The following is a 10,667-nucleotide window of genomic DNA, read 5'->3' as shown; positions in this document are numbered from 1 at the left end:
TTGCCTGGAGCCACCTTGCTTCGGTGTCCACATGGGGTCCAGGTTGTTTTCATGTGGTTTATCCATCTTTGCTGCGGCAGGTAAGTGTTTGATGTTCTGTTGTTACACTGTGTTCTTACCTGCCGTGCAGTTGCTGCATTGCCTTTCTCCCTGTCAGCTACTGGGCCTCTGGAGATGCCTTTCATCCGTGGTGATGGACAAACGGGAGGTCTCTGCCCTGTCACGATGTTGAGGGCAATGCAGGGATTCATAGACCTCTAGGTTCGTGGGTATGAGCCCCCTTACCATTGAAGGCAGCTCATACAGCCAGGTGAATAGGGCTATTTTAGGGAAGCTTTAGGAGGTGACCAGCTCTCTTTTCCCTGCCTACGGCCTAGTACCTGGTGACATTGTACGGTGAGGCGTTTCCCCCACTCCCCACCGTGACACTGAGCATGTTTCTTCACTCGCCTACTGAAGAAACCAGCCAGCAGCAGGGCAAGAAGAAGAACCTGAGCCAGCAGGTGGTGGCATACTAGGACTGCACCTTACCACCCCAGATCCAAGATCCCCTGGACTACTGGGAAGCCAAACTTGAATTGTGGCCACAACTGGCCAAATTTACCCTGGACAAGCTTTATTGTCCGGCCCGTAGTGTGGCATCGGAGCGGGTATTTAGTGCGTTGAGGGAAATGCTTACCCCAAAGAGAACTCCCCTTTCAATAGGAAATGTTTAGAGGTTAACTTTTATAAAGATGAATCAGCTGTGCCAGTGCCAGATGGATCAGACTAGACCATTCTGGCAGTAGTGTGTCCAACTACAGTGTGCTGCCACACCAGAACATTGTGAAAAATGTGTAACATCCCAGAGTATGTCACAAAACTCTGTCTCCCTGCTACAATATGTCAAGTGTATATTGCTTATCATCTTGTGTAATCTAACTTTGCATTTTCCTGTATATGTACTCTCCAGGCTTTTATTATGCATTTGCTGTGATTTCCCTGTCCGCCAGCAGGTGGCAGCAATATGTAAGCAGCCCAAGGTTAGTTAGTATATCTAGTCTGGAATAGTCCATTCTAGTCTAGGCTCCCCTGTGTGAGCAGAAGTGGGACGTTCCCATGTCCTGTCTCATGAGGAGGAGAAGGAAGTTTGGTTAGTGTACCAGCCACTTCTGCTGGGGTAGGTTGTGTTAGTAGGAGCTCCCAGAACCAGGGATCCCAACCCTGGATCCCATCTCGGCTGAGGCAAGGATCCATCTTCCCAGCCTGAGTCATCTACCTCAGCTGGTGACAAGCAAGCAACAACCTCCAGAACTTCAGATCTCCAGGACGACATCATTCCTTGGCGTCACAAACTACTATAGATTTATACACATATCTATCCTGACCCACTGCATTGTACTAGTGTCCTGCTCATTGCAAATGCTTCAGCCACTATTCTGATGCTGCCACTCACCTGCTGCTGCTCACCTATTTGCACATCAAGCAGTTACCTGTGCCTGCAATACTCATTTATCTGCATAAAACGGCGCAATGATTAAATAACCACTAAAAGAACTTGATTTTAAGGGTACCTACACACAGTGCAGATTACGTGCAGTTTTTCCGCACACATTTTCGTGCAGAAAAACCACAAGGTACTGTAATACAGTACCCAGGGGCATAGCTAAAGGCTCATGGGTCCTGGTGTAAGAGGTCAGCCTGGGCCCCCCTTCCCTCAGTGCTTTATGGCAAGGAGCAGGGGTGCACCTAGCATTTCTGCTGCCCATGCAAAATTCTCAACCTAACCCCTTCCCTCCAGCCCTACTGTGAAAGACATACTTGGAAACCATTACACATGAAGTTTGTCAAATTCATGTTATTTACATATTTCTGTGACTTAGCAGTAAAATCTCTGTTAACAGGCTGTTAGGTGCACTACACATATTCCACTACTAGATGGGGATAGCACCATAGTGTATGTGTGTATGTATGTGTGTGTGTATATGTATGTATATATATATATATATATATATATATATATATATATATATATAATCACAGTTCAGGCCTAGTTGGGAGTTGGTTGGAGTGGAAGGAGCTGGAGTGAGAAGCAGGGGGAAGGAGAGGACCTTTCTCTGGCCCAGAGGAGCCAATTCGTTGTCTCAGTTGTCAAGCCAAGAAACAGGCAGAGGTGGGACCTTCTTCTACCGTCTACTCTTCTGGAGTGCCAGGTAACTTCATCATTTCTATGTAAAAGACAAAGGAAGGACAATGGCCATTATACTAGTCTTTAGGCGCCTTTGTACCAAGGTGAAGGTTTATTAGCTTCCGACAGCCTCACCGTTCAAAGACAGACAGGTCATCTGTTGTAGCATTTGTGTGTAGAGAATAAGGACCTAAACCACCAATACTGAGATTAGAACAAGGCAAAGATCTAAGTACCAGTGAGAAGATGCCTTTCATACTCTAACAAGACTTGAGCCTGATACAGGACTACACATAAAGCCTGTTTTAAGGGATTTACAGTATTCAAGATCCATTTACATGAGAGACTGTTTATATCTGGATGTAAATTGCTGTCAAGACCCTGCTTACAGTAAAGTTCTTAGTTGAAATCACTGAGGTACGACTACCTAAAATATAACCTTTATTACGGTCACTTAAAATTCCCTGAAAAAGGAACAGCTAATGCAACAAAACACAAAACAAAAACAGTACAACAAACATATGACGAGCAGGATCAGACACGTGTTTATTTAACCGATATCCTTTTTCTATACACACTAATACCCAGATATCCATATGGGATAGTGTGTAAAGGGCACTATAAGGATAGACAGTATAGGTACGTGGACGGAGTGTGCCTACCATCAAGACACATCTCCGGGCTGAGGAGGAGTTATAAAAGGGATATTGTAGGGACAGAAACTGTCATGGCACGAATGCCCTGATGCGTTCCTCCCCTTTCTCCCTCTCATATTGATTCACTTGTCTGATCCTGCTCGTCATATGTTTGTTGTACTGTTTTTGTTTTGTTTTGTTGCATTAGCTGTTCCTTTTTCAGGGAATTTTAAGTGACCGTAATAAAGGTTATATTTTAGGTAGTCGTACCTCAGTGATTTCGATTGAATAATTCTACGACTACCCGCTTTATCTATAATTAGAGCTTTACTACAAAGTTCTTAGTTGGATTCGAACCCTGTTTCATTATTTTTTTCCTCCATACTACAACCACTATCATCATTTTGCACCACCAAGGTGCTGGTATCATGATTTTACCTAATTCAGGGGCTCAGCCGCACAAGCACCTAGAAAATCCAATCACCATCAAGGGCACCTCAATCACCACCTGGCCTGTGTCCCCTGTAGAAGAGCGTACCCTGACGAATTTGGTGCTGTTCTCCTCTTCACTGCAGCCCGGACCAGGGAGGGTCAAAACTGAGTAAAGAACTAGCTGTTATTATTCCTCAGTACACCGTTGCCTCACAAGTTATCCCCCTGTGGCCTGTGTGTTGTAAAACTGCTACAAAACATGCAGGTTAATACTGTACAGTGCCTCATACCTCTTACATTCAGTGACGTCTCCGCTGATATATGTACAGTAGATGTTCTTTCCTCCATTCAGACCAGACCACGATGATGATTTCTTTCAGCCGTCTCTTGTCTCTGCAGAATTTGACAAACAGACATCTTAGGCTATTTTCACACTAGCGGCAAGGAACTCTGGCAGGCTGTCCCGGAGGGTTAACAGCCTGTCGGGCCGGAGTGGTAGTCCGGGGGCACGCGTGCACTAGTGGCAGCACGGATCCGACAGGCTGTTCACCCGCCAGAACAGCCTGCCGGAGTTCCTTGCCGGTAGTGTGAGGGTAGCCTTAATTTTCTACTTTTCCATCATCCTCCCACATGATGTCATACGCTCCAATTCACAAAATAGAATAAATCATCACTCAAAATAGAATTTAAGCAAATATCTTTATTTATTTAGTTGGGTAATTAAAGGCCGCAATGCTTATTACTTAACCAATTAATTATAATCTGGTTAATCCAATTTATTCTCAAATATAAATAAGTAAATATTTAAACCAATAAACCATATAACACTCAGTCCACTCAGAGAGTGACTTAACCCCCGTCAATAAGCAAAGCGACAAAATAAATAGGGAAGGGAGGGAGGGAACTTGAAAAATACTTACGTGAATGAGCCAAAATCGTTATTTTCTGTTCTTTTATAGGTTCTCAAACTGGCAGTTAAAGTGATCTCCAATCAAATTTGAAGATATCAGCGCAAGCACCCACAGCATCTGGGTTAACCCATTCTTCACATAGGTAAGTAAATAATATAATCAACATATTAACTGTAATGTTAGGTGCCATGTCATCATGGCTCACCACACTGAATTTATCAGTATGGTTCGCTCCATGATGTCATACGCTCCAATTCACAAAATAGAATAAATCATCACTCAAAATAGAATTTAAGCAAATATCTTTATTTATTTAGTTGGGTAATTAAAGGCCGCAATGCTTATTACTTAACCAATTAATTATAATCTGGTTAATCCAATTTATTCTCAAATATAAATAAGTAAATATTTAAACCAATAAACCATATAACACTCAGTCCACTCAGAGAGTGACTTAACCCCACAACGCCACATAAAAACAAGTGGCCCAATAAACATTGCAAGCCTTTAATAAAAACCATTATCAATTATGTTCTGCAAATCTGAAATGAATATATCACATCCAATATCAGAAAGCTGATCATCCTTTTCTTGGTAAAGTCCTCTAACGAATCCTTCTAATTCAACATGTCTGTAATTGCCATGACCAATTTCCTTCAAATAAATCTCCATTTTTTTTATTAATTCTTTTCCTAATTGTTTCCAGAAAGGATAACTCAGAATTGAACCAAGAAAATTTTGGGATGATGTCAGAAAATACGAGTACAACACCATCAAGTAAGTAGCATATTTTACATAACAATTCTTTTAATTCATAAATTAACAAATGCGTTTTGATTTTTCCCAAATCAAACGAGCCAATATGTAAAATAAACAGGTCAGGTTTCGACATTTTTGAATATATAAGGCTGACATTCTTGAAGATATCAGAAATTTTAAGGTCAGCAAAGGAAAACCAGTTTATGGAAAATTCTGCTGAATAACCTAAATTAACAGTAGAATGTCTAAAAGCAGATCTTCTCTCAGCCAATTGAATCAGTTCATCACCAAAAATCCATACAACTTTTGAAGGTCCTATATCAATAATGGGGGATTTGAGATTTTATTGTCTGCAGCAATCTCGCTTAATCTTAGAGCAGCAAAGAAAGCTATAGAAAATGCTGCAGAAAATAAATTGGTTTCATATTCCGAAGAACAAACTAATACTAAATTACATATGACCTTTTGTAACAATTCAATAGATAAAGGGCTGGTCTTAACATTGTGGACTGACTTTCTTTTGATACCTTTAATCATTTGTTTAATGATAAAATTATTCAGAATAGAGCTTTCGCCTTTTAATTTAAAGAAAAAAGAAATGCCCGATAATTTTTTAGAAATAGAATCGGCTTGTAAACCGTTGTTGTAAAGATATATAATAAATTTGATAAAATTCCCTAAATTAAAATCAATGTAAGAAATTTTTTGAGATATGCAGAAAAGCTTCCAATCCAACCATGCGGCAGAATATGCTGCCCATGTATTCTTGGCTAATGAACCAAAAATAAGTTCATTAGTTAATCCTCTGATATCTCCCAAAGATGAGTTGGACAAGGAATTCCCATTCGGGAAGCTCGAGGTGTCATTAAGAAGAATTCCTTGAAGCGCTGTCGGGACAAATAATCAGCAATATAATTAGTTTTCCCAGAAATAAATCTAGCTTTTATCCAAATGTTAAATTTTAGACATTGAAAAACTATCTTACGCAATAATGAAGAAACTAACGGAGACTTTGAAGTTAAACAGTTTATGGAAAAAACTACTCCCATATTGTCCAACCTTAGCAGAATTCTCTTATTCTGAAACACTGAGGACCAAATTGTTAGAGAAACTAGAACTGGAAATAATTCTAGAAAAACCAAATTTTTTGAGTACATGTTATTACTAATCCAATTTAAAGGCCAACGTTCGGCAGACCAAAAGTTGTCAAAATAAGCACCATATCCAATAGCACCAGACGCATCTGTATAAAGAGACAAGAATATGGGATCGAGGTGAGGACTTACCTGATGTGGCAGCATACAATCTTTTAGAAAAGACCCTTCCCATGGGAATCACACGAGAAATAAAATTAAGAGAACCTAAAAGAGACTGAAGATGTTTAAGCGTAATTTTTTCTTTTTCGGATATGCGAGTTAATTGTTGAACAGTATTCTGGATTTTTTTCATTGGTATGCTAAATTCCATTCTTACTGTATTTATATCTATGCCCAAAAACTTTAGATTCGTAGTAGGATAGACAGTTTTATCTACAGCTAATGGAATGCAGAAATATTTAGCTATACCAATGAATCTATTCAGAAGATTCATACAAACATCCGAATCTACACGACCTATAAATAAAAAGTCATCGAGATAATGTAGTAAAAATCCACTACCTGAGTCAATATCCATAACCCAGTGTAGAAAAGTTGAAAACGCCTCAAAATAAAAGCAAGATAGGGTGAATCCCATGGGAAGGGCCATATCATAAAAGAATTTATCGAGAAAATAAAAACCCAAAGAATTATAACCGATGGGGTTTATAGGTAGTAGTCTGAAAGCAGATTTAATGTCAGCTTTGGCAAGAAGAGAATTGCGGCCTGCTTTTTGTAAAAAAGACAAAGCTTGATCAAATGAGGAGTATTTCACACTGGCTTTATTTTTTTCCATCTCATCGTTTAAGGAACTGAATTTAGGATAAGATAAATTGTGAATAAGACGAAAAGAATTTGGTTCTTTTTTAGGAACTAAAGCTAAAGGAGATATACGAAAATTCAAGAAGGGGGGAGAATCAAAGGGACCAGCAATCCTACCTGCCAAAATTTCAGATTCAATTTTTTCTTTAACAATGTCAATATTTTGTTTTACAGATAACGCATTTTCAACTAGAATGCAACCTGGACCCACAAATTCAGGTATGAAAAACCCATTGGTAAAACTGTCAATTAATAAATTAGCCATCTGAATGTTTGGGTAATGACCTAGCCACTGAATTATTATTGGCAAATTCAGCGGAGTCACCTTGTTTAAACGATTGAATTTCCTTGTTAGAAATTGGGAAGTGAATACCTTGTTTTTTAAAACATTTTGAGGCTGAATGAGAACCGGCACAGAAAGAACACTCGTGTCGGTATTTGCAATTATGTTGCCATCTGCAATGCGACTCGTTAAATGCGAAACAGATACCTTTTTTGACGTTAATGAAATTGGGTTGACGAAAAAGATTGTTTTTGTTAGGGAGCATTAAATTCAACCAAAGCCCGACATCTTTACTACCCCAATTTAGATTCGGATATACTGCAAGTTTCTGACGAAAGGATTCGTCATACAGACACCAACCCATTCCGCCAAAATTTCTATATGCCTCCAAAATAGTATCTACATGGTAAAATAAACCAGTACAAAGACTAGGAAATTTTTCACCCAAAACTGCTGCGTATATATTAAATGCTTGCAGCCAGTTAAAAAAGGATTTCTGGTGTAATTTTCTATTTTCTTCAGAATCTGATTTTTTGTCTTTCAATAATTCACTTTTTAAATTCTCACTAGATGAAGGAAGAAGAGAAAAAATTTCAACATATTCTTTTCTCCAAATTTTTTCTTTCACGCTCAAGGGTAAATGAAACCCTAATGGAGAAATTTGACACGCCAGAACTTCTTTAACAGATGTCTCTTTTATACCTGAGTTAAATTCAAGCTCAGGAATTACTGCCATTTCAGGGTTAATATTGGACATTTTAGGTACATTAGTGAACGGTTGAATGGTTGAATTAGCAGCAGTCAGACTATTAAGGGTATTAACTTGACTGACATCTGCTAATCCAGACCAAACATTTTTTGGTGATTCATCCTTTTTAGATAGGTAAAGTAAAAATTCATCAAACAACTGAATCTTCAATTTAGAAGAATCAATGTCAAGTGAATTAATCTCTTGATTAATAGTGCCCTGCGGTTTGCAGTCACTTAAAAAGTTATAATTCAGCTCACCAGAAGCAGATGATGTAGGAGGATGATCAACTGTTGAAGCAGGTGATGGCTCCTGAGTGACAGTTGAATGCTGTTGAAAATGACGCCGTTGAATTTTCCTGCTGGCTCGGCTTGAAGATAAGTTGGTTTTCTTGGTCTTAGAAGGAGGCGCATATTGTGAAGGGGAATATGCCCTCTTGTCTCTCCGCTGACGTTTTTTAATCGGCGAGCGGGTCTCAGGTTTTTCGCGCATGCGCAAAAAATTATCGCAGGGAGGATCGATCAGTTCGGCGCTCGCGCCAGGTACTGCGCAGCAGACGGGATTAGAAGATAAAAGAAGCTCTTCTTGCTGGTCCGGTCCTTGCTGTAAGCACTTCCTCAGCCATTCTTCTCCCCCTTGGCTTTCTGCTCTGAAAATAAGTTGTTTCAACAGATCTTCCATGACACAGATGAACGCAGGTCTGTCTCTTGAAAAATACTTACGTGAATGAGCCAAAATCGTTATTTTCTGTTCTTTTATAGGTTCTCAAACTGGCAGTTAAAGTGATCTCCAATCAAATTTGAAGATATCAGCGCAAGCACCCACAGCATCTGGGTTAACCCATTCTTCACATAGGTAAGTAAATAATATAATCAACATATTAACTGTAATGTTAGGTGCCATGTCATCATGGCTCACCACACTGAATTTATCAGTATGGTTCGCTCCATTCTAAGCACCCCATCCTGCCACCCTCAATACTGTGCCAGTTGAGCTCCCCAATACTATACTGCAGAAACAGTCCACCTGAAAATACTAATACCACACAGATGGTGCCCCCGTTAATTATTATTGGTAGCGATGAGAAGTTTTCAAAAATTCTATTTCGTCACAAAGCTAATTAAATCTGCTATATCCCGGCCTGCAGGGAGAGTGTATCTCAGTGTACATCACTGTGCCTTGCAGCAACATGCATAGCTAGTCCTTTCTGGTAGTGAAAGAGTTACTGTGTGTCAGTATGTTAGGCAGGTCTCATACAGTATATAACAATGCGCATCGTCGTGCAGGCCAACAGTCGTAGCTAACCCTTAGCTAAACCAAAAGAAAAACACGACCGCTGGATGACAGTGGCGGCTTTGGCCTGTTGCTGCAGCTGCTACTACCACCCCCCTTCTTTTTGCTGCTACTTATGACGGCTTCAGCAAGATTTTTGCCACTGCCTATTCCTTTGGACAGCCCTGGCAACTGACTGTTGGACATACTGTAAAACTTACTGTAAAATAAATTATTCAATGTCAATGTGGACACCCCACTAACAGTAGAAATAGACAAGTTATTCACCCCAATTTGAGAATCAAAGCATAATAGAATTGCTTATCTATTAAAAAAAGGTGGAAAACCCAATAACAGTAAAATTAGACAGGTTATATAACTCAATTTGAGATTCTTTTTATGTGCCAATTTTGGGGGACATGAGGGGGGTGCACACAGGAGAACATGTGGAGGGAAAATATGGTGGGATACTGTGTGGGGGCAAATTTTTTATTTTATTTTATGAGCCAACTTTGGGGGACAAGAGGGGGGTGCACACAGGAGGACATGTGGGGGGGGGGAATATGGTGGGATACTGTGTGGGGGGCAAATTATTATGGGAGGGATTACTATGTGGGGGCAATAATTATGGGAGGGATTACTATGTGGGGCAAATTACTATATGGGCAATGTGGGGGAAACTACTGCGTGGGGGAAGTTACTGTGTGGGGGCAGTGTGGGGAGAAACTACTGTGTGGGGGACACTACTGTACTGGGGCAGTGTGGGGGCAGTGTGGCTGAAACTACAGTATGGGGGCAGTGTGGGGTAAACTACTGTATGGGGGCAGTGTGGGGGAAACTGTGTGGTGGCAGTGTGTGGGAAACTACTGTGTGGGAGAAGTGTGGGGGAAATTACTGTGTGGGGGCAGTGTGGGGGAAACTACTGTGTGGGAAATCTACTATGTGGGGGAACTACTGTATGGGGGAAACTTCTGTGTGAGAGCAGTTTGGGGGAAATTACTGTATGGGACAGTGTGGGGGAAATTGCTATATGGGGGAAGCATGGGGGGCCTTGCTATTGGGGAGGCACCATAGCGGCAATTCTATTATTTCTGGGGACACTATACAGGGATTATTACCTGGAGCAAAATATAGGGTGTTATTATTACTGGGGGAACTCTAGGGGACATTATAGCTGCTGTGGACAGTATAGGGACATTTGGGGTAATTTATCAAATTGTTCTAAAGTAGAACTGGCTTAGTTGTCCATGTGTCATGGAAGGAAGTGGGGGAAACTCCCCACCGTATAATGTCACCAGGTACTAGGCCGTAGGCAGGGAAAAGGGAGCTGGTCACCTCCTAAAGCTTCCCTAATCCTCTCCCTAACTCCTAACCGTATGAGCGGACCCTGGTGGTGGGACGGCTCATACCCTGGATACCCCCATATCCTGAGTCGCCCTGGAAATCCCTCACTTAGGAGCAGGGGAGAGACGACCTTTTCATCCGCAAAAGGGAGGAACAGG

General features: G+C 40.8%; 1 long non-coding RNA gene across 1 annotated transcript; it reads left to right on the top strand.

Moving 5' to 3' along the window:
* Positions 1 to 4,228: 4,228 nt before the first annotated feature.
* Positions 4,229 to 8,835, top strand: LOC122935449. Its single transcript, XR_006388791.1, has 4 exons — positions 4,229 to 4,287; positions 4,852 to 4,922; positions 7,037 to 7,081; positions 8,655 to 8,835. It is a non-coding gene; the product is annotated as an uncharacterized LOC122935449 (long non-coding RNA).
* Positions 8,836 to 10,667: the final 1,832 nt, after the last annotated feature.

This window comes from Bufo gargarizans, chromosome 1, assembly GCF_014858855.1.
Source record: "Bufo gargarizans isolate SCDJY-AF-19 chromosome 1, ASM1485885v1, whole genome shotgun sequence".
Classification (NCBI taxonomy): Eukaryota; Metazoa; Chordata; class Amphibia; order Anura; family Bufonidae; genus Bufo; species Bufo gargarizans.
This window is presented reverse-complemented; position numbering and strand designations above follow the sequence as displayed.